At 40.5% G+C, this 25460-nt stretch overlaps 1 long non-coding RNA gene across 1 annotated transcript in view; it reads left to right on the top strand.

Annotated features, from left to right (window-relative positions):
• LOC133537778 (uncharacterized) overlaps positions 1-20537 on the top strand; it is a 36198-nt gene extending 15661 nt beyond the window's left edge. The window contains exons 2-3 of the long non-coding RNA XR_009802836.1: positions 15621-15696; positions 20234-20537. This is a non-coding gene — a long non-coding RNA (uncharacterized LOC133537778). The remainder of the gene's footprint in view (positions 1-15620; positions 15697-20233) is intronic.
• The last annotated feature ends 4923 nt before the right edge of the window (positions 20538-25460 follow it).

Here is a 25460-nt window from a genome sequence, read left to right as displayed (position 1 = left end):
GCAACTTCTCCATATTTCCGTTTAGATATTAATATTTCATACTTAACTGTTGTTATGGACTTAGTCTGCTTCAGCATGATACAGAATAGCTGTGATACGCTCCAATTGTTTTACCATAATAGCTAGCAACATGTTCTGTCATGTGTACTTGACACTCACTTTCTTTCTTCTGGTTGGAAAAAGCAAATTTATGTTGATCTCAAGCCATAAGCCAATGCTAACAAGTAAGAACAGATGTTTTGGTTCGTTCTTACGGGGTTCACTGAGACATTTGCTATGCCAACTGATGGCTAAATGTTTGCATGGAACTTGAAGCATAATTAGCTGATGGACAGTTCTCATCTCAAAACACTTAAGTTGAGCCATTAGTTAGATGAGGTACCACTGTGGTATGAAATTACCACAATTAAATTAAGAAAGACAACTTCAGTTAAAATTAAGAACAACATTTTGACCACAATCGTCTTACTAGGTGCATGAAATGTTAACAGCAAATTTGTAGCATAACTAGTAACTACTGTAAGTGCATTTATTTTACAACTGCACAAAGGGGCGTAGTGTTAATTATAAACAGTCAAGAAATGAAGGGTATTTCCTAAAAGAGCAAATTGTGCGTGTGTATAAATGTGAATAAGTATACATATATATGTATGTATATAAATGTGTATGTATTTGTGTGTATATATGTATATTTGTGTTTGTATAAAATAGGGGTGTAACGGTACACAAAAATTTCGGTTCGGTACGTACCTCGATTTATAGGTCACGGTTCGGTTCATTTTCGGTACAGTAAGAAAACAACAAAATGTAAATTTTTTGGTTATTTATTTACCAAATTTGTAAACAATGGCTTTATCCTTTTAACATTGGGAACACTATAATAATTCTGCCCACGTTAATCCACATTATTTATTTGTTATACTTTTGTCAACATGTGATAGCAGGGACCCTGCCATTCAAAACTAGGCTGCTTCATTACTAATGATTAATATAACTATAGCTGAAAAAAATAGTACAATAGCAATAGGAGAGACTATTCATCCCTGGACACCATGGACTTCATGTTCGTTCATATGAAATAACAGACAGACAGGGCTTTGCTACCCCTAACGCACGCACACACACACACACACACACACACACACACACACACACACACACACACACACACACACACACACACACACACACACACACACACACGCACACACACACAGCAAAATGAGCTAACGTTAAGCTAAAAGCTAATTAGCCTTCACCTCAAGCCAGAACTGTGAGCAAGCTGAGCTGCAGTTTAAGTTACTAGAAGGTCAACGGGCTCATAGTGATGTTTGTGATATCATCATTTCTAAAGTTAAATATTATTTGCAAAAAAAAAAATGTTTATCAGTTTTAATTTCAAATATGTTGTCTTTGTAGCATATTCAATTGAATATGGGTTAAAAATGATTTGCAAATCATCGTATTCCGTGTATATTTACATCTAACACAATTTCTCAAATCATATGGAAACGGGGTTTGTATATTTATGTATGTATATGTATATAAATATGAATATATATGTATATGTATGTGTATATGTATGTATGTATGTATCTATGTGTATATGTATATATATGTATGTGTATATGTACATATATGTATGTGTGTATATATATATATATATATGCATATATGTATACATATATGTATATTTGTGTGTATATATGTGTATATGTATACATATGTTGTATATGTATATATGTATGTATATATGTGTGTATATATATATATGTGTGTGTGTGTGTGTATGTATATATATATATATATATATATATATATATATATATATATATATATATATACATATATATATATATATATATATATATATATATATATGTGTGTGTATATATGTATGTATGTATGTGTATATATATATGTATGTATATATAATATAAATGTATGATGTTCGGGCATCTGGTCAGGATGCCACCCGAACGCCTCCCTAGGGAGGTGTTTAGGGCACATCCAACCGATAGGAGGCCACGGGAAAGACCCAGAACATGTTGGGAAGACTATGTCTCCTGGCTGACCTGGGAACACCTCGGGATCCCCCGGGAAGAGCTAGACGAAGTTGCTGGGGAGAGGGAAGTCTGGGCTTCCCTGCTTAGGCTGCTGCCCCCGCGACCCAACCTCGGATAAGCGGAAGAAGATGGATGGATGGATGGGTCTTTGTGTATTTAGGTCGCATTGTATTTTGCACGCATTTCATTTTAGACTTAAGTCTCATTTGAAAAAATCAGATTTGAATCGGATTCGGACTATCTGATGTGGCCTGAATCTAATGCTAAAAGATCAGATTTGAAGAACTTAAGAGCATTTGGACTGGCAAAAAAATCAAGATCTGTGTCACTTGAGGGCAAAAAACTCTGATGTGTGGGGCTGTGTAATCGAGGCCTTTAGGGTCTCTCACCTCCGTTTGGGCAACCGAGCCTCAAGTGGCTAATTGTTGAGCTTGCAGGTCTTTTGTATGCAAGTTCTCCAAACTTGCCCTTGCATGGAAACACTTGATTGAACTCCCCTGCATACATGTCAGCATTTCCCTGCGACATGGTGGTGGAGGAGTGGGGCTTTCAAACAGGGGACCTAATTAGCCAGCACACGGCCCTGTTCTCAACCCCGGCCTAATGAGGGGGTTTGTTATGGTTCCCGATGAGTGTCACAGCAAGGCTGAAGTAGAATGCACTGCAAAGCCGAGGAGCCCCACCCCCTGCAGAGCGCGATTGTACACCTGTGAATCCCCAACACGTCGTGGAGAGCGAGGCCTCGTTTGATGTGCTTTTCTTTTCATGTGGAGAAATGGGAGGGACTGAGGAGCTGGGACCCAGTTGAGGAAGAGACGAGGGGACTCGGGAGGAGTGCCGGTGTCTATTAGGCGCTTTAATAATGCTAATTAATGAATAATAGCTTTAGTAATGAGTTCACTGGCTGTTTTTTTATTCATGAGATCATCTCACCTTTGTGCTAATTCAATCCCTGAGTAGTCAACTCGGGACAACACAACGTTGGACATGACCTAAGACAAATCCGCACTTATATTACTCTGTGTGTGATATTGAATATAACAGCATCATTAGACATACTGTATGTCAAATATGCATGCAATGTATTAATTTGCAGAAGCAATACAACATTTAATATGTATATATATTTTTCAAAAGTATCCATTTCTATGGACAAAACTCACTTATGAAAGTTCCTTCATTAAGCCAGCTAGTTTTGCTGCCTCAACGGGGTGCTAGACAAACTAGAATTTGACATTTTACTACCTGAAATATGGTGATTTTAATTAGGGCTGTCAAAGTCAATAACGCATGCGATAAATAACAAAAATATTTCATCAATCATGTATAAATGCAAAATAATCACACAATTTCTTTCGACCTCACATGCTCCGTTGCCTCAATTGCGGATGTTTACCTGAAAGTCTCAGTGTTTCCCATACATTCATTTTATTGATATAATAAATACTATATATATTTTTTACTAGTGGTGGCCATAAATTAACAGAAAAACAATCTCAATGCTATTTTTTGTTAGCCTTTCAATAAGCTTGTCCATTGTGTGTTAGAATTAAACAAGCGGCATAAGAGCGGACCATTATCCTTTATCGTGTATGGTTGTTTTGCTTGTTTCCCCAGTTGTTACCAAACTGTATTGTTAACAATTCCTACAGTTCATTTGCACTTCATGTGTATAATAATGTACAGTACTTTCCTTTGTGTGCTTAGTTTTACAGTAAATTGATGGTGGTTATGATCCATATACACGTACAAAATGTGTTCATCTCTAGCTTAAAAGAGTGTTTACATATCTGCCAAACTACTTTCTGACATTTCGGGACGGCAGAATATAATACAGGGCATCCAGAAAATATTCACACTTTTCCACATTTTATGTTACAGCCTTATTCCAAAATGGAATAATTACATTTTTGGCTTCAAAGTTCAATAAACAATAGGAGGGTTGCATATGACGTAACATCCGTTTTTCTTCTGCGAGGTTTCATTGACACGATGGTCAAGCATCTTGAGCGTAGCATCAAAACAAGTGCGAATGAGTGTAGTTTGGGCAGAAAATGTCGTATTGCTGTTCTGTTCTTTGGTGTTCCAATCGTTCAAATAGAGAGATAGGAAGTAGATTTCATAAAGTCCTGAAAGAAGTGGCTCATAAAGGTAATAAAGTCAGGGAAAACGGAAAGTGCTTAGAAGGAGATGGTTCTTAAAATTATCACTTTCATCATCTTGTGGAATACAATCGGACCTCTCGTGTCTGCAGCAATCACTTTGTAAAATGTTTGTTTGAGGAACTTTCTGTGAGGAAATCAAGTTCATTCTCTACTATATTAGTAGTGTTTGAGAGCAGAACTAAACATAAAGAAAGGACAATAGATCACATCAGTTTGTTCTTTCGTGGTTGCGATGCCTGAATAAACCTATCAAGAAATTCACTGTCAAGTTAAGTCATTGCAATAAATATTGTGATCGTTGGTCTAATCCACCCTATCTTTCTGATTTTCATACCAGAAACTTAAATCTTAGTTGTTGTTGTGCAGAAAGGCAAGTGCTTTATTCGACATGGATGACCACATTTTAACGACATAGGTCAGGGGTCGGCAACCTTTACCACTCAAAGAGCCATTTTGACCAGTTTCACTAAGTAAAGAAAACAATGGGAGCCACATAACTCTTTTGAAATTTATAATGAAATAATACTGCATACAGAGATTTTTTTTTTTGCTTTGTCCTATGCATAAACCAGGGGTCTCAGACACGCGGCCCGCACCTTAATATGAAAATGTTATGTTAGTGCGGTCCGCGAGTTTAATATGAATGCCGCTTGACATCGTCACACCTGCCAACCCTCCCAATTTTCCCGGGAGACTCCCGAATTTCAGAGTATTTATTCTCTCGAACGTACGCTGGTGTTCACCCATTGAACAATAAAAAGGGCGTACAATGATGGCACTACCGTTATCGCCCTCTACAGCTTGTACAAATACCTTACCAGCCCAAATAATTGTTTGACAAGGCTATTGCAGACACGTTAGAGACTGCAAGGCATGCTTATTCAACAGCATTACAGGTTACACTGAGGGTGGCCGTTTAAACAACTTTAGCACTCTTACTAATGTACGCCACACTGGGAACCCACACCAAACAAGAATGACAAACACATTTCAAGAGAACATCCGCACTATAACACGACAGAACAAATACCCAGAATCCCATGTGTCCTGACACTTCCGGGCTACATTATATACCCAGCTACCACCAACCCAACCCCCCTTCAACCTCTCCGTGCGTCGGTTGAGGTGGGCGGGGTTCGGGGGAGGGGGTTGGGTTGGTGGTAGCTGGGTGTATAATGTAGCCTGGAATAGTTAGGGATGCATGGGATTCTGGGTATTTGTTCTGTTGTGTTTATGTTGTGTTTATGTTGTGTTACAGTGCAGATATTCTCCCAAAATGTGTTTGTCATTCTTGTGTGGTGTGGGTTCACATTGTGGCACATATTAGTAAGAGTGTTAAAGTTGTTTGTATCACAACCCTCAGTGTGACCTGTGTGGCTGTTGACCAAGTATGCCTTGCAGTCACTGAAGTGTGTTGACAGCAGCCGTATTCAGCATGCGACCGGCCGGATGACTACATGTTTCAGAGGACGTTAAAGGCATCGCCATTATGGCACTCCCTCAATATTGTTGTCCGGGTGAAAACCGGGGAATGTTTACCCCGGGAGATTTCTAGGAGAGGCACTGAAAGCTGTGAATCTCCCGGAAAATTAAGGGGTCCGCAAGTATGCAGCTGAGCCACATCAGAGTGACCATAGAGCCGCATGCGGCTCCGCAGCCGCAGGTTGCCGAACCCTGCCTTAGGTGGTACTGCATCAAAAACCAACATCCGTGTGTAAAGGATATCACCACATGGATTCAGGTACTTTTCAGAAAACCTCTGTCAATAAGTACAGTTCGTTGCTACATCTGTAAGTGCAAGTTAAAACTCTGCTATGCAAAGTGAAAGCCATTCATCAACAACACCCAGAAACGCTGCCGGCTTATCTGGGCCCAAACTCATCTAAGACGGACTGATTTAAAGTGGAATAGTGTTCTGTGGTCCACATTTCAAATTGTTTCTGGAAAGTCTCGATGTCTTTTCCTCCAGACCAAAGAGGAAAAGGCGCAAAGTTCAAAAGCCAGCATCGGTGATGGTAAAGGGGTGTATTAGTGCCCAAGGCATGGGTAACTTACACATCTGTGAAAGCACCATTAATGCTGAAAGGTACATACAGGTTTTGGAGCAACATATGTTGCCATCCAAGCAACATTATCATGGACGCCCCTGCTTATTTCAGCAAGACAATGCCAAGCCACGTGTTACAACAGCGTGTCTTTCTTCATAGTAAAAGAGTGCGGGTACTAATCTGGCCTGCCTGTAGTCCAGACCCGTCTCCCATTGAAAATGCGTGGCGCATTATGAAGCCTAAAATACCACAACAGAGACACCGGACTGTTGAACAACTTAAGCTGTACATCAAGCAAGAATGGGAAAGAATTCCACTTCAAAAATTGGTCTCTTCGGTTCCCAAACATTTACTGAGTGTTGTTAAAAGGAAAAGCCATGTAACACAGTGGTAAAAATGTCCCTGTGACATGATTTTTGCAATGTGTTGCTGCCATTAAATTCTGAGTTAATGATTATTTGCAACCCAAAAAAAATGAGTCTATTAAATTCAATATAATTTAAAAAAGGATTTGCAAATCATTGTATTCTGTTATTTACCATTTACGCAACGTGCTAACTTTGGTTTTGGGTTTTGTATTTTTGGAAGTTTCCACTTTTTGGAGTGAAGTGAATCTGAAGGAACATCATTAATAACACCCTCAAAAGTGCGGCAAATGCAATCAGCCAGCTCATTCTTTTTGGGATACGGAAGATTCTCAGGAATCTCCATCTGTTATGAAGTTTAGACGCTGGTCCAGGTGTGTAAAAAGTCTCATTATGTGGACCCTCATTGTCTCTCCCTCCACTCTGCAGACAGAACAAAAGAGGCCCAATCAGCAACCCTCCCTTAATCAGCGCCGGGCTTAATAGAGCAACACTTCCCAAATATTATTAACCTCATCCGTCTGCATTAGGCCCTAATGGCCTCCCTGGCCGTGTATTGTCTTTGCAGCAGCTGCTAATGTACATATATATTCATCCACTCGCCTCCTCTCCTTTCGCACAGAGATTGCGCGGCGGCGCCCTTCAGAGAGAGCGAGGCAGACACAGGTTAGGGAAGCCACTAATTAAATGTCAGACTTGACAGATTAAAATTATGAAATTTAAAATCTGCAAGTGGCGCTCTGTCACTGTCAAATTAAGGGGGCGCCCGGTGCGATGAAGGGGAAGGGGACAGCGGGCCCCTAATGGATTGAAAGGGAATGCGCTTTAGCAGCAAGCGGGCGCCGCTGAATAAAGATTCGCCGCTAGCGAGGCTGCATGCTCCATTCCTCCATATTCTCCCCCGAGTCTGGAGCTTGGGGGGGGGTCACTTTAAGGCTGTTCTGACCGCTCCGTTTAGATGTTTCATTCCTCTGCCAACACAATTGTTCAACCCTTGAAGGGAGCACCCGGAAAAAGCTATTCCACCTCTTGGCCTCCCGCATCTCCGCAATGTTTGGAGACGTCGCCAGTCGTTGTCTCCTTCATGGAGCCTTGCGGAGTCAATTGGCTGGGAATTTTCTTGAAACACCGCTTTGTGTTATTCAAGAGGCGGTTTATCCCGGAGGGAAAAATTTAACATAAAAAATAATCTTAAAGTTCGGGATGCTCAACATTGTTTTGCTACAAGAGTTTGCTGCCAACTCACAACCCGACGTGCATCGCATCGTTGTTGATAACCACAAACGTCCACGTACTTATTTTCTTCCAGGAGAAAATACAAGGCTATTATCATAGAGATGATGCCAGATTTCCGGTCGCTCGCAATGGTAAGTTTTTTTGTGTGTTTTTTAGCTAACTTGTCATTGTTTGCTAAAAAAAAAAAAGTTTTTTCACCCAAGACAAAAATATTTTATAGCGACTGTGACAGGTCTCCAGCCATCATTGTATGGGTTGCAGTGACGATCGATGCAAGATGCATGGTAGCAGTGCACTGCAATCGCTTTTTTTTTTTTTAACTTTCTTTTTTTATCTTAATCCTTCACTCTAAATTTCCTCATCCACGAATATTTTGTCCTCGCTCAAATTAATGGGGAAATTGTCGCTTTTTCGGTCCGAATAGCTATAGCTGCTGGTGGCTAGGATTATATTCAATGTGAGGATGTGAGGAGCCCTACAACCCGTGACATCACGCGCACATCGTCTGCTACTTCCGGTAAAAGCAAGGCTTTTTTATTAGCGACCAAAAGTTGCGAACTTTGTCATCGATGTTCTCTACTAAATCCTTTCAGCGAAAATATGGCAATATCGCGAAATGATCAAGTATGACACAAAGAATGGACCTGCTAACCCCGTTTAAATAAGAAAATCTCATTTCAGTAGGCCTTTAAGTTCACATTGCAGACATGCTGACAACGCTCCAGACAGTGGCGTGCATTATGTTTACATCTGGTTTCGCCAGCGCAGTTTTCGTGAATCAAAGTCTTTTTTTGGTGGTTGAGTTTTCGGTATATCACTTGTCAATAGTGCACAAATAGAAGGTGATGTATATATCCAGGCCTCTAATTTGAACTTTTTAAGGTCAATGCAAGTGTTGCCTTAGGAAAGGAGGGTTCATATTTTTCTTGGTCACAAAAATTATTAATGAAGTTTGGTTCTTTTATGAATTTATTATGGGTCTACTGAAAATGTGACCAAATCTGCTGGGTCAAAAGTATACATACAGCAATGTTAATATTTGATTTCATGTCCCTTGGCAAGTTTTTACTCCAATAAGGTGCTTTTGGTAGCCATCCACAAGCTTCTGGCAAGCTTCTTGTTGAGTTTTTGACCACTCCTCTTGACAAAATTGGTGCAGTTCAGCTACACTGTAAAAAAAAAAATTATGTTAAAAAACAGTAATCTACTGGCAGCTACGGCTGCCAAACAAAAACTATAAAATTAAAGTAAAACACTGTAAACCAAATAATGATCAAAAACATTATATTTACAGAAATTTTCTTTAAACGTTTTGCGGTAAAATATCGTAATTTTACGGATTTTTACTAAATTGTTAAGATCAAACACCTTTAATAAAGTGACGATGCAAACCGTTCTGCAGAAAAATACCTTTTTTCTATAGTTTTTCCAATTTATTACAATCAACCAACTTTAATGAAGTGACAATGCTAGCAGTTCCACAGAAAAATACCATTATTTTACAGATTTTTTCTGAATTATTAAGATCAGGGGTCTCAAACTCAATTTACCGGGGGGCCACTGGATGTAGAAACTACGTGAAAAGTGGATACACCTTCTTTGAATGGCTATCCCGACCTGGCAACATACCGGCCAATCTTCACGAGAGACTTCCTTTGACCATCGCGATGGATTGTCCCGATATCAACAAGCATCTTAAGGGAGTACCGTGACTGCACTGCCGTTGTCATCCTCGACAATCTTTCGTCACATTAGTTCATTTGAAAGCCAATGTAGAGAGCCAACAGTGACACATATTGTGCAAGGCTTCGTTTGATTTACCAAACTGGCTGAAAGACATACTTTATCAACAGCCATACAGATCACACTGACGATGGCAGTACAAACAAATTTAAGACTGTTACAAATATGCGCCATATTGTGAACCCACATCAAAAAAGAATGACAAACCCATTTCGGGAGAACATCTTCACCGTAACACAAAATAAACACAAAAGAAACAAATACCCACAATGCCAAGCAGCGCTACTCTTCCGGGCTACCACACCACGTCACCGCCCCCCTCCGTGCGTTGATTGAGGTGGGCGGGGTTTGGTGGTTGCGGGGGTGTAGCCCAGAAGAGGAGCGCTGCATGGCATTCTGGGTATTTGTTCTTTTGTGTGTTTATCTTGTGTTATAGTGCGGATGTTATCCCGAAATGTGTTTGTCATTCTTTTTTGACGTGGGTTCACAATATGGCGCATATTTTTAACAGTGTTAAATTTGTTTGTACTGCCACCGTCAGTGTGACTTGTATGGCTGTTGGTTGTGATCAAGTATGTCTTGCAGTCATCAACATGTCTTATTACAGATAAAAATGTCAAATTCTTAGTATGAGCTTAAACCTTTATACAACAAACTACAAATATTTTTTCAACTTGAATATAAAAATACACATTATTATTAAAAAAAATAAGATTTTCCTTAAAATTACATATAAAACTGTTAGATTGTTAGTATGGACATATACTTTTACATAACAAGCTACATATTAAATCAAAGTTAATTACTGTAATTTTCCATGAATTTGAAAGTAAGTTGAGAAAACAGAAAATGATATGTGTTATTAATACGGTATTTTTCTGTAAAAAAATAGAAATATACATAGTTTGTCATTACTGGCATATTACTTAAAATAACAGGCGGGTTGTTTATTTACAGATAATGTCTTCAATTCTACAGTTTTATAACTTATTTTAAAAAATAGAAAAATTACAGTAGAAATTTAGAGTAAATTAACCATAAAAATAGGATTTTTTTTAACTGTGTAAATTTGTTGGTTTTCTGATATGGACTTGTTCCTTCAGCATTGTCCACATGTTTAAGTCAGGACTTTGGGAAGGCCATTCTAAAACCTTAATTCTAGCCTGATTTAGCCATTTCTTTGCCACTTTTGACGTGTGTTTGAGGTCATTGTCCTGAAGAATTTGGAGGTAATCCTCCTTTTTCATTGTCCCATTTACTCTCTGTAAAGCACCAGTTCCATCGGCAGCATAACATGCTCAGAGCATAATACTACCACCACCATGCTTGGCAATATGAAAGGTGTTCCTGGGATTAAAGGCCTCACCTTTTCTCCTCCAAACATATTGCTTGGTATTGTGGGCATGTTCTTGCCGCAAATGTCGGGTCAATTTTCTAAGGCTTACGGCAAATGACGAGGGCGGTCGTGGCTTTTGCCACAGTTGCTGTGGTTAAATTTGAGCCCTGTATATCAATTCATTTTAACGACCAGCTAGTAGTAATGTTTTTTGTTCGTGTGGTTTGGATTTAATTTCTGTTTTTCCCAGGTTTACAAACACACTTTCCATGCCTGAAAATTTACTGGCGTAGAATGAGGAAGTGTTGTGTGTCTGGGGAAGCGTAAACTCATGGAGACCAAAGTGGTTTTATGGGAGTTAAAACCTGTTGGAGTTGGAATTATGCCGTTTGTTTCCACATGATTGGTAATACAATTTGAAAAAAAATAGCTTTGGGCTTTGTGTGATTTCTTCTTTGGGCTACATTATATTGTATTACCGTATTTTTCGGACTATAAGTTCAGTTTTTTTCATAGTTTGGCCAGGGGTGCGACTTATACTCAGGAGCGACTTATGTGTGAAATTATTAACACATTACCGTAAAGTATCAAATAATATTATTTAGCTCATTCACGTAAGAGACTAGACGTATAAGATTTCATAGGATTTAGCGATTAGGAGTGACAGATTGTTTGGTAAACTTATAGCATGTATTATATGTTATAGTTATTTGAATGATCTTTACCATAATATTTTACATTAACATACTAGGCACCTTCTCCGTTGGTTATTTATGCGTCATATAACGTACACTTATTCAGCCTGTTGTTCACTATTCTTTATTTATTTTAAATTGCCTTTCAAATGTCTATTCTTGGAATTGGGTTTTATCAAAAAAAATTCCCCAAAAAATGCGACATATGTTTTTTCCTTCTTTATTATGCATTTTCGGCAGGTGCGACTTATACTCCGGAGCGACTTATACTCCGAGAAATACGGTAATTATTTTTTGAATATAAATAAAAAAACCTTATTCGATTACATTAAGGATAAACCCTGTGTATTATCGAGCCTATTACACCAACCAGCTTTCACCTGTCTCATAAAATAGTCGACGTCATCATGAAATTCTGATGTTGCATCTCCATATTAGGTCTTTTTAGGGTTCAAAGCGCCGTCAGGAGCTGGGCCTCAACAAGGTGGAGGCTCCAATAAAAGTGTAATAAAACTCTGTATGGAGCCTCTGCAGCAAAACACTCTGCAAGGATCAAACCACTGGCGGCATGTGAAGTGACAAGATCCAATTAAATTTAATTAGTCAAGCTACTGGATTCATTTTAACTGACAATTTTTATTAAGGTAGCAACGCACGCTCAAAGCACAGAAAAAAAGCAGGGGGGCAAATTGTATGAGAGTAACTGTATTAGTGCAGCTGACTCGCTGGGTTTAATTAAAGCTCCGACTACTGGACTGACATTGGTTCAATAGTACAAGAAGTCCCAGTTTGGATGGTAGGTCATTGCTTAATTACTTGTAACTAATGTTTGTCTTGACTGAAATTTAGTCCCAGATTCTTTTTTGATGAATTGTGGATGAGTTTTCATTGCCGTGGTACCTCTGCTTTTGTTCCAGAAGGTTAGACTGACTCAGAATTGTAGAAAAACCGAAGTTTCCCTCAATGTATGAAGTAAATGGCATTTTTTGTTTGGGCACCCGGAATGATTCACAAGCAGAGGGATTTGCATGTTGTTGTTGGCTGTTTAATAACTGAGATGGTATACAAAAACCTGGACAAAATTTGGACAAAGATTTTTGTTGAAAACTGAATCCTATGAAAATTGGGGGTACGAAAAATAGGCGACCACATTTGTGACCTTAGACGTTAAGTTAAAGTACCAATGATTGTCACACACACTTGGTGTGGCAAAAGTATTATCAGCATTTGACCCATCAGGTGAGGGGAGCAGTGAGCAGCAGCTAATTTTTGGTGAATTAACCCCCAATTTTAAGCCTTAATGCTGTAATGGGTCCAATTTTTATAGTCTTTTGTATAACTCGGCCGGGGTGTGAACTCACGTCCTACCGATCTCAGGGCGGACCCTCTAATCACTAGGCCACTGAGTAGTTGTTTTTTCACTTAAGTCTTGTCATCCATTTTCGGTGCAGAATGCTATGGCTAATGCTAATTCTGCTTACGTGGCGAGATTTGTCATTGATATTTTAAAATCACCCCAAATTAAAAATGTCCTTTGCTTGAGATTTTGGATACATTTTGCTTGCTGCTTGCTCACCTTGTGGTCATTTAAGATGTTAGCATAAGGAAACACTCGTTGGACAAAAAAGTAGATTGTAGAATGCTTCCAAAATTGGTGCAAAAATCTCATTTGTGTACTGTAAAGGCCCGCTGGGATACTTCATTTTATTAATAAAGCCACCTGTAGATAGATTATAAAGATGACAAGTGGAACCTTAAAGGTCAACCCCAATTCGTTCAGAGATGTTACATTTTATATCCTTTTTTTTTTTTAATGTTGGAAATAACAGAATTTGAAAATCCAGAGTCTAAATTGTTGTCAGCATAAAATCTTAATTAAAGGGGCTGTTTGCAGCTTGCTCAAAGTTATATTTTTTTTAAACAAAAAATATAACGAGATCACCGGCTAGCTTACTGCATGCATTTGTGGTATAACGGAACATAATTTTTTTTTTAAGTGTTTATATGTACAGTACAGGCCACAGTTTCTCATTCAATGCGTTTTCTTTATTTTCATGACTATTTACATTGTAGATTGTCACTGAAGGCATCAAAACTATGACACCTGTGAAGTGAAAACCATTTCAGGTTTGAAGCTCATGGAGAGAATGCCAAGAGTTTGCAAAGCAGTAATCAGAGCAAAGGGTGGCTATTTTGAAGAAACCAGAATTTAAAACATGTTTTCAGTTATTTCACCTTTTTTTGTTAAGTACATAACTCCAGATGTGTTCATTCAGAGTTTTGATGTGACAATCTTCAATGGATATAGTCATGAAAATAAAGAAAACGCATTGAATGCGAAGGTGTGTCCAAACTTTTGGCCTGTACCAACACTAAATGGGCCCTAATGTGTGAATGTGAGATTGAATGTTGTCTGTCTATCTGTGTTGGCCCTGCAATGAGGTGGCGACTTGGCCAGGGTGCACTCCGCCTTCCGCCCTATTGTAGCTGAGATAGGCACCACGACCACAAAGGGAATAAGCGGTAGAAAAATGGATGGATGGATGTATAAACACAAACGCATGCACACACACACACACACACACACACACAAACTCACACTCACTCACTGTATATAGTCGTGGTTTCCGTGGTTTATCCGTTATACAGTGCTCAATAACGGAATATACATTAGGTCAGGAAAAAACACAAAGACTAAAGAGGGGCGGTTTAGCTCGGTTGGTAGAGTGGCCGTGCCAGCAAATTGAGGATTGCAGGTTCGATTCCCGCTTCTGCCAACCTAGTCACTGCCGTTGTGTCCTTGGGCAAGACACTTTACCCACCTGCTCCCAGTGCCACCCACACTGGTTTGAATTTAACTTAGATATTGGGTTTCACTATGTAAAGCGCTTTGAGTCACTAGAGAAAAAGCGCTATATAAATATACAATTCACTTCACTTCATCCCTACAAGCCTGTTTCGCAGGTTTTCGCTGCTGTTCAGAAGAACAGGGGAAACTGCGAAGCAGGCTTCAATCCCTTGAAGAGTAGGGAAACCTGTGAAACAGGCTTGTCGGGATGAAATAGCCTTTGAGCTTTTTCCTGACCTAATGTGTGTGTATGTATGTATATGTATATATGTATGTGTGTATATATATATATATGTATGTGTGTGTGTGTGTGTGTATGTATATATGTATATGTTTATATGTATATATATGTGTGTGTGTATATATATATATATGTATATGTTTATATGTATATATATGTGTGTGTATATATGTATATGTATATATATGTATGTGTGTATATATATGTATATGTTTATATGTATATGTTGATATGTATATATATGTATGTGTGTGTGTGTGTGTGTGTATATATCAATTATAATTTACCCGACGACAGTCTTTCTTTTTGACGAATCACATTTTTCTACATTAAATTTTTCAGCACTGAATTTTTTTTTACACACAATTTTTATACACTGAATTTTTAAACACTGCATTTTTAAACACAGATCCTTTTCAGACTTAATTTTTAAAGATACATTTTTTAAACACTGACTTTCAAAACATTACATTTTTCACACTGAATCTGTAAACACAAAATAAAAAAAAACACATTTTGCCAACAATATTTTTTCAATAAAATTGTCAGCATAATTTGTTGTAAAAAAAAAATTCAGTTACATAAATTCAGTGTCAAAAAAAAGCTTTGGTAAAAAAGACACAAATGAAGGTCTATAAAAAAGGATAAAAACACACATAGTCTTTGAAGGTGTGCAACACACACATTGCACTGAGAGCAGCCCGGCCAGAGACGTTTATACCATATAGACAATTTGCATAAGAAATCCCACTAACTCTGCACTGTGTTCATGAAGTGCAGGTGAGACAAGGTGGATGGTGCTATTCATGAAAATATAATTCAGTGACATCATAGGGGGAATCAAACTTTTAACCATCACATTGATCATCCTTTTTAGGCGGCGTGCCAGAGCCAGGTCCAGCTCGGAAGTGAATGTCAGAGACAGCGATAGAAGTCGCCGTCATGTCGCGCGGGTGAGTGTCACCAGTTTCATCCCACTAAATAACCCCCGAACTCCAGATGACATCCCAGTGGCGGATGGTGCGGGTTTGAAAGGTTAGCGGGGAGTGTGAGTGGCAGGAACAGCAGTTAGCCTAAGGTGTTTGAGGTTTATAGTGGCACACACACTCATATCTTCCACTGGGATGAGGCTCATCTGCTTGCCCTGTGGTGTTCTAGACAGTTGTCAAAGCACCCGCAGCATTGTTGTTTGCTTCAACCTATTTGTCGCTTTTTACTCCATCTAGCCACAGGAAGCACTTTCATCATGTCTTTTCAGAAGAGAACACACATTGTGTCTAACGCGCCACTATTATCCAGCATAAACCTTCTTTTCCATCAATGAACTGCGGCTGGTAGCACTCATGCACACCCAGACCAACAGAACACAAATTATTTCATTTCAGTCATTTATTTTTTATTTGTTGTGTTTAGAAAGGAAGGAGCAAAAGCATGTAATGACATGCCCAATTTATCTATAATACAATACATAATGACCTTAAACAACAATATTTAGTACATTATTACTGGATACGTGTGTGTGTGTGTGTGTGTGTGTGTGTGTGTGTGTGTGTGTGTGTGTGTGTGTGTGTGCGTGCGTGCATGCGTGGCACACTTGCCAACTGAGAGGCCTCCGAATTCTGGAATTGTGTAGGGTTGGGGGGGCGGTGTTTGCTGGTAGCAGGTATGTATATTGTAGCGTCCCGGAAGAGTTAGTGCTGCAAGTGGTTCTGGGTATTTGTTATGTTGTGTTACAGTGTGGATGTTCTCCCGAAATGTGTTTGTCATTCTTGTTTGGTGTGGGTACGCAGTGTGGCGCATATTTGTAACAGTGTTAAAGTTGTTTATACGGCCACCCTCAGTGTGACCTGTATGGCTGTTGACCAAGTATGCTTTGCATTCACTTGTATGCATAAAAAGCCGTACATATTATGTGATTGGAACGGCATGCAGAGGCAGTGCCTTTAAGGTTTATTGGCGCTCTGTTCTTCTCCCTACGTCCATGTACCACTCCGTACAGCGGCGTTTTAAAAAGTCATACATTTTACTTTTTGAAACCGATAGCGATAATTTCCAATATTACATTCTAAAGCATTTATCGGACGATAATATGGGCAGTCCGATATTATCAGACATCTCTATTTTAATAACTTGTGGTGCTTTTGTCAGGAAAATAACGCAGGCAACACAGTAGGTGTGCATGAGTTAACATATTTTCATCCGTAGTACAAAAGTTAGATACACAAACAAATACCTTGAGCAGCATCATGTGAGTTAGTGATGGGATCGGCAGTTCTTTTGACTGTACTGAATCACTAGAATCAGTTCCTTAAATTGATTTGTTCAAAAGATTCGTTCACCAAATCACTTCTGCAGCAGCAGTTCTGTGCAGGTCGGCGAATCATGAGTCAGTCAGTAACAGCTTCCCCAGCGGCAGATCTCGGTGTGTGTCAGTTTGCGAACGACACAAGCCCTCAGCACCCAATGAACGACGCTCACAGTGACAGAACGTGATCCTCAATGTGACGTCATCCTCCGCGACACAGTCAGTTCTCTCTCAGTACGTTTGCGAACGTGATTCACGTCGCGACACAATCAGTTCTCTGTGTCAGTACGTCCGCGAACGTGATTCACGTGATTCACGTCGCGACACAGTCAGTTCTCTATGTCAGTACGTTCACGAACGTGATTCACGTGATTCACGTCGCGACAAAGTCAGTTTTCTGTGTCAGTACGTTCGCGAACGTGATTCACGTGATTCACGTCGCGACAAAGTCAGTTTTCTGTGTCAGTACGTTCGCGAACGTGAGTCATGTGATTCACGTCGCGACACAGTCAGTTCTCTGTGTCAGTACGTTCGCGAACGTGATTCACGTGATTCGCGCCAGTTACACTCATACCGGCATGGTCCCGGCGGAGCTCAACTGAACTGAGAAAGGAACAAATCAGTTCATGAAGTGATTCGGTTCAGTGCATTCACTCAAAAGATTCGTTCGTTTGAACAAATCATTCGCGAACGACAACACTAATGTGAGTGCATATACTGTATATTATATATTTTTTTATTCCAAGCATTGTCTTGGTCATTGCTGCCTATTCTGTATTTACTGTCTTTCATCCAGACCAGGATTGTACTTTCTGTTATTTTATTCCACCAGGTGTTAATCTCTTCCCTATCTGTGCTACGCTCCATTGATGCCGTGTGCAAGTGTGTGTGAGTGAGGGGGGGTCAGGCAGGTCAGACCTGACACCATCTTTAACCGTTATTTACTGTGATTCCACGACAAGACAGATACCAGCTCCTGCGACTCCACTGATGTATGTTAAGCGCGCTCCAAATTACCCGGCTGATGGATCTATTGATGGCCCATTCCAACCTGTCACCTCGTCTCCATCAGCCTCTCAGTTATCCCCGCTCCCCTCCTCTCCAGCCCCCTGCCTCGTCTTCCCTCCGCCCTTTTCGTCCCAGCGGGCCTGAATAAGAAATGAGCGTATCGCAGGCAGGCAGATGTGTAGTGAGACCTTTTTGTATGGCAACACCGTGTGCTGACTGCTACAAGACCACGGTCAGCGCGGGCGTGGTCCCGTTGCAAAAGTTAAACAGGTTAGAAACACACACACACACACACACACAGATATGCAGTCAATCCCTCAGAGACGCACAAAGGCCAATGTAGACCATGACCGTGCCCGCTAACAGCCTGGTCTTATCACATGCTGTCATTTGCTATTATTGCCAGCATATAGACCCTGTCACGGGGGATGACAGGGTCTTACAGGATACACGTCACCTGCGCCACCTTATTTAGCGTATGTATGAGATCTTTAAAGAAACTGAAAAAAATTAATTGGGATCCCGTCAGGACCTGCAAAATTGACCCGTCAGAGCGGGCCTGTGTCCGCTCGCTCCTTTTTTACAGAACGGGATCTTGCCACACCAGTGCCTGCTTCACACGGCACCACGGTATCCTACAATCACATAATTGGATGCGGATGTCGGGGTGTAGCACACATAAACGTGTGTGTAGGAGGGAAACCTCAAATATCAAAGAACACAAATGACATTAAAGACATTAAAACAGCATAGCTGATTCAAGCAGCCACTTCTACACACATCCACAAAAGTAAAACACCACCACCCAAAAAACAACAATATATACTAGAGGTGCGTGGTTTGCGGTCTCATCCGCGGAGTCCACGGATAAACCGCGGGTTGGGAGGGTGACATGACGAAAAATTAGATTTCAAATAGATTCGGGCGGGTGGCGGTTGAACCATGCGGAAATATTTGATATACATGGTTCAGTGATCGGCAACCTTTACCACTCAAAGGGCAATTTTGACCCGTGTCACAAAGTAAAGAAAACAACAGGAGCCGCAAACATTCTCGCGATTATCTGCTGGCGGTCACCCAGTTAACAAGAATTAGGGCGTGCTATGAAGCCATTGCCTTTGACGCCTTCCACAACATGTATAAACTGCATGCCAGTCCAGCAACATGTTATGTGTGGCTTCCGCAGACACGCGTACACGACTGCAAGGCATACTGGGTGACACAGAGTACACTGATGGTTGTGATATAAACAATTTTAACACACTTACTGATATGCCCCATGCTGTGAAGCCACACCAAACAAGAATGACAAACACATTTCGGGAGAACATGCTCACAATAACACAACATAAACGCAACACAACAAATACCCATAATCCTTTGCATCCATGACTATTCCTGACTATATTATACACCCCGCCCTTCCACCAAAACCTCCCCCCCGTGCGTTGGTAAGGTGGGCGGGGTTGGGGGCGCGGTGTTGTAAACTATATTCAGGAAGAGTCATGGATGCAAAGGATCCTGGGTATTTGTTGTGTTACTGTGAGGATGTTCTCCCGAAATGTGTTTGTCATTCTTGTTTGGTGTGGCTTCACAGTGTGGCGCATATTAGTAAGAGTGTTAAAATTGTTTATATCACAACCATCAGTGTACTCTGTGTCACCCAGTATGCCTTTCAATCTTGTACGGGTTTTTGCGGAAGCTGCACACATGTTGCTGGACTGGCAAACAGTTTGTACATGTTGTTGAAGGTGTCAAAGGCAATGTTTGCGGCTCCCATTGTCTTCTATACTCAAATTAGATCTATGAGTGGTAAAGGCTGCCGACCCCTGATATATAACAATGGGCGGCTGGTGGGCGGTTGCGGTGTTGATAAAACATTGGTTCGGGTGAATGGCAGGTGGATGATGACTTTAGTGATGCGGTTGCGGATGATATAATTGCCTATCCGCACATCTCTAATATATACACTGTGGTGGCCTCTGCAGCGTTCCTCGCCATCGTCTGCTGGGGTGGAGGGAGAATGGCCAGAGACGGGAGCAAACCCAACAAAGCAACCGAAAAAGCCGACTCCATCCTTACTTAGTTAATCCTCTTCGTCCCTGACAGGACATAAGGCTTCGACAATCTGCCTCCATCTGTACCTGTCTTGAGCAACATGTTGTGCCTCTCCCCAGGTTAAGTTCATCTCCTTCAGCTCAGCTGTCACCGTACGCCGCCACGTGTTCTTGGGCCGGCCCTGCTTCCTTTTCCCAGGTGGAGTCCAACGTAGTGCCATCTTGGGGATAAAGTCTTGGTCCATCCTGAGGACATGCCCAAGCCATTGGAATCGCCGGCATTTGATCTCTAGGACCACACTGCTGCACTTGGTCTTCTTGTATAGATGCGCTTTGGATATTTTCTCGGGCCAGAAGATTCGACATAGTTTCCTGAGGCATCCATTGTGGAAGGCTTCAACTTTTTTCATGTCTTGGGATGTTACTCGCCTGCACTCCAAACCGTACGACAATACAGATTTTTCATTTCTGTTGTAAAGTGTGACCTTTGATCTTAACCTTTACTGGTTGGACTTCCGGATGGTGTGTAGCCCAGCAAATGGTAAATGGGTTGTACTTGTATAGCGATTTCTACCCCTTTTTAAGGAGCCCAAAGCGCTTTGACAGTATTTCCACATTCGCCCATTCACACACACATTCACGCACCGACGGCGGGAGCTGCCATGCAAGGCGCTCACCAGGACCCATCAGGAGCAAGGGTGAAGTGTCTTGCCCAAGGACACAACGGACGTGACTAGGATGGTAGAAGGTGGGGATTGAACCAGTAACCCTCAGATTACTGGCACAGCCACTCTACCAACTTCGCCACGCCGTCCCCAAAAGCACCCTTTGCCTTTCCGAGTCTTGCTCTAATGTCCTTTTGTACAGATTTGTCCTTACTGACGAGACTTCCCAGATAGGTAAAGTCCTCAACATAGCCGAGAGTGTGTTCATTCACTGTGATTGGTACATATGGAGTGGCATTATGCACATCATTTGTGTTATGACACATTCATGTTCAGCCCTACCTGACTCCACCCTCGGCCACCCACCGACTCTGGGCCAGTGTCCAGTCCGTATGGATGAGCAAGGATACGATGGACACTGTGAAGGTTGTCCATCCCGGCTTCATCCACATCTCCTCCAGTTTCCCCAAACAGACTCCCCCTCGATCCCTTGCAGTGATGTGGAAAAAAGGTGTAACTTTGTGCAACATGTCACACATTGAGCATGTTTGGGATGCTGTGGATCGGCGTATACAACAGCAGGCCTCAAATTTTAACTTTTCAAGATCAAGGCAAGTGTTGCCTTAAAGCAGCGGTTCTTAACCTTGTTGGAGGTACCGAACCCCACCAGTTTCATATGCGCATTGACCAAACCCTTCTTTAGTGAAAAATACAATTTAAATGTTTTTTTTTTCATTCAAGACAGAGTTACCGTATTTTTCGCACTATAAGTCGAGGTTTTTTTCATAGTTTGGCCGTGGGTGTGTATGTATGTATGTATAAACTCCGGAGCATTTTATAGTCCGAAAATACGGTATATGTTTTTGGTAACACTTTAGTATGGGGAACATTTTCTAAGTAACAAAGACTTAATTTAGAGTTTTTTGGACACCAGGGGAACATATTCTGAGTAGGGTTTCAACTAACAACTAATTTGATAATCGATTAATCTATCTATTATTACTTCGATTAATCGATTAATAATCGGATAAAAAAGAGACAAACTACATTTCTATCCTTTCCAGTATTTTATTGAAAAACAGCATACTGGCACCATATTTATTTTGATTATTGTTTCTCAGCTGTTTGTACATGTTGCAGTTTATAAATAAAGGTTTATTTAAAAAATATACATATGTATTTTTTTAAATAAATAAAAAAAGTAGCCTCTGCGCATGCACATAGCACAGATCCAACGATCGATCACTAAATTAATCGCCAACTATTTTTATAATTGATTTAATCGATTAGTTGATGCAGCCCTAATTCTAAGTAACAAAGATTTAATTTTGAGTTATTTGGTTAGGATTAGGGCCAGGGATAGAGAGCTAAGGTTATAATGAGGCCATGCCGAATAAGGCATTAATAAGTACTTAATAATAACGAGTTAAGAGCCAATATGTTACTAATTTGCACGTTAATAAGCAACTAATTAATGGTGAACATGTTCCCCATACTAAAGTGTTACCATGTTTATTTTACTGGTGCACAAAATAAACAGTGCATGAACATTACCTTGTTCAAAGAACAAAACCAACACAGTGCATAAACTCACAACAAATTACTTCTGCTGTTGCCGTATCCGAAATACGCCGATAGGGAGAAGTTTTTATTTACACGATGAGTCGGGTGTGTCTTGACCTCCGCCGAACCCCTGAGGCTGACTCACCGAACCCCTAGGGTTTGATCGAACCCAGGTTAAGAACCATTGCCTTAAAGGAAGGCTCATATTTTAGGGCACCAAGTCAAACATTATTTTTTTTCGAGGGGTTGTCCTGACTCCAAAAATTTGGTACCGGCACCAAAATGTATATCATTACTTTTCGATACTTTTCCACATTAAGAGAACTATGAAAAAGTGTCAATGTTAGCTTAGTTTTTACATACACTCTTGCAATACAATAAACATACCCTATTTCCTTGAATTGCCGCCGGGGCGCTAATTAATTTAAAACCTCTTCTCACTCCTGCGCTTATCAAAGGCATGCGGTAAAAGTAAGCATGTGCTAATTATTTTAAAACCTCTTCTCACACCGGCACTCACCAAAGGTATGCAGTAAAAATTTGAGTGTGATGTAAGCTTGGACCTTAAATCCTACCCAACAGCTCTTAATCTTCTTCCCTTTATGCGATTTTAAATTACCGGTATTGAAATCAGCCTCCTGCATTTTGAAAATGATGACAGGGGAAGAAGTGTCACTCGTGACGTCACGAGTTTGACCAGGCGGTAATACTAAGCATGCGCTAATTATTTTGGGAAACGAGTTTGACCCGGCAGTAATTCAAGGCAGGCGCATACTATATGCCCTGCGGCAATTCAAAGAAATACGGTATGTTTCCTATTGCACTCAAAGAACAATTTTGGAAGATTAAAATATAAATTAAAAAGCATTAAACACATTGTTTTTCTTGTTGATCTCAAAGAACAATTTTACAATTTTCCATATTACATATAGTCTGCCATAATCAAGGATTAGGTTAGAGTATAATAAAAAGCTATATTGACATTATTTTAAATTATTTATGATATATTGTTGCCATCCTGGTCTGAAAGAAAAATACAATTAGAAAGTACTAAAAACAAACCTATGGATAAATGTACACAGATAAGCCATGTAGCAGGTAAAAGATCGATAGATAGATAGATTGATAGATAGTAAATAAATAAACATTCATGCTACAACACAAACAACAATGACAGGTCAAGAACTGCTGAGTTCGGAAGGCAAACGATGGAGTAATTTAGCACTCCATTTAAACTAAGAAATTAACATACCTAGAGAAGTTGTGTAGCTCGCTTTGCTTTTAGTGTGTGTTTTCTTTTTGTGATTCGTTCCTTACCCGGCATTTTGAGAGCTGCTTGACCTAAATTCACTAAAAACCTAACATCCTTCCCTACCCTGATGCAACTAGTGTATCTCTCGGAACAACTCGGCTGTTCTCGTTGTCGGTTAACCTTTGACACTCGCTTCCATGTTGTTCATACCGATTGTTGATTATGCAATGTCTTAAACAATTGAAAATATAAGAAAAGAAGTCGTGTCGGGGTATTTTTATCAATTTATTCGACTTAACAATTACGTTAAAATTGTCCTTTAACAAGGAAATAGTCAAGGCCCGTCGCGTCATGTTCTTGCCGTCGATTGTGGTCAATTTTTTAAGGGCATTACAGCAAGTGACAAGGGCGGTCGTGGCACTAAAATCGAATCCTACGACAGTGTGTTCCAGTTCCTGCCAATATCCAGCAACTTGGCACAGCCATTGTAGAGAAGTAGAGCAACATTTCAGGCCACAATCAACAACCTGATTAACTCTAAGCAAAGGAGAGAGAAATGATGGTCTCACCACATACTGACTGATGTTCTGACCCCCAATAAATTAAAAACTGCACATTTCAGATTGGCCTTTTATAGTAGGCAGTAGGGGTGTGGGAAAAAAATCGATTCGAATACGAAGCGAATTGTTTACGTTGTGCGATTCAGAATCGATTCTCATTTGAAAAAAATCGATTTTATTTTATTTTATTTTAATTTTTTTATTTATTTAATTTTATTTTTTTAATCAATCCAACAAACCACTACACAACAATACCATAACAATGCAATCCAATTCCAAAACCGAACCTGACCCAGGTTTTTATCACATATTTTAAGGTTTTTAATTATTGGACCATATGTTGGAAAGGTTGTCCAAATGACTACCTATATAGTCAGTCTGTGCATGATTCACCCATGCTCTGATTGTGGTCAATAATAATCGCGGTGGCCCTCTCTCAATGGGAGACATAGCACATTTTGATATCTCTTAATTCTCATTTTAAAAGTAAGTTTGATCACATTACGCCTGTACTGGCTCACCTGCACTGGCTTCCTGTGCACTTAAGATGTGACTTTAAGGTTTTACTACTTACGTATAAAATACTACACGGTCTAGCTCCATCCTATCTTGCCGATTGTATTGTACCATATGTCCTGGCAAGAAATCTGCGTTCAAAGGACTCCGGCTTATTAGTGATTCCCAAAGCCCAAAAAAAGTCTGCGGGCTATAGAGCGTTTTCCGTTCGGGCTCCAGTACTCTGGAATGCCCTCCCGGTAACAGTTCGAGATGCCACCTCAGTAGAAGCATTTAAGTCTCACCTTAAAACTCATTTGTATACTCTAGCCTTTAAATAGACTCCCTTTTTAGACCAGTTGATCTGCCGTTTCTTTTCTTTTTCTTCTATGTCCCACTCTCCCTTGTGGAGGGGGTCCGATCCGATCCGGTGGCCATGTACTGCTTGCCTGTGTATCGGCTGGGGACATCTCTGCGCTGCTGATCCGCATCCGCTTGGGATGGTTTCCTGCTGGCTCCGCTATGAACGGGACTCTCGCTGCTGGGTTGGATCCGCTTTGGACTGGACTCTCGCGACTGTGTTGGATCCATTATGGATTGAACTTTCACAGTATCATGTTAGACCCGCTCGACATCCATTGCTTTCCTCCTCTCCAAGGTTCTCATAGTCATCATTGTCACCGACGTCCCACTGGGTCATTATTGTCACCGATGTCAGCTGGGTGTGAGTTTTCCTTGCCCTTATGTGGGCCTACCGAGGATGTCGTAGTGGTTTGTGCAGCCCTTTGAGACACTAGTGATTTAGGGCTATA

This window comes from Nerophis ophidion, linkage group LG19 (genome assembly GCF_033978795.1).
Source record: "Nerophis ophidion isolate RoL-2023_Sa linkage group LG19, RoL_Noph_v1.0, whole genome shotgun sequence".
NCBI classification, from domain to species: Eukaryota; Metazoa; Chordata; class Actinopteri; order Syngnathiformes; family Syngnathidae; genus Nerophis; species Nerophis ophidion.
This window is presented reverse-complemented; position numbering and strand designations above follow the sequence as displayed.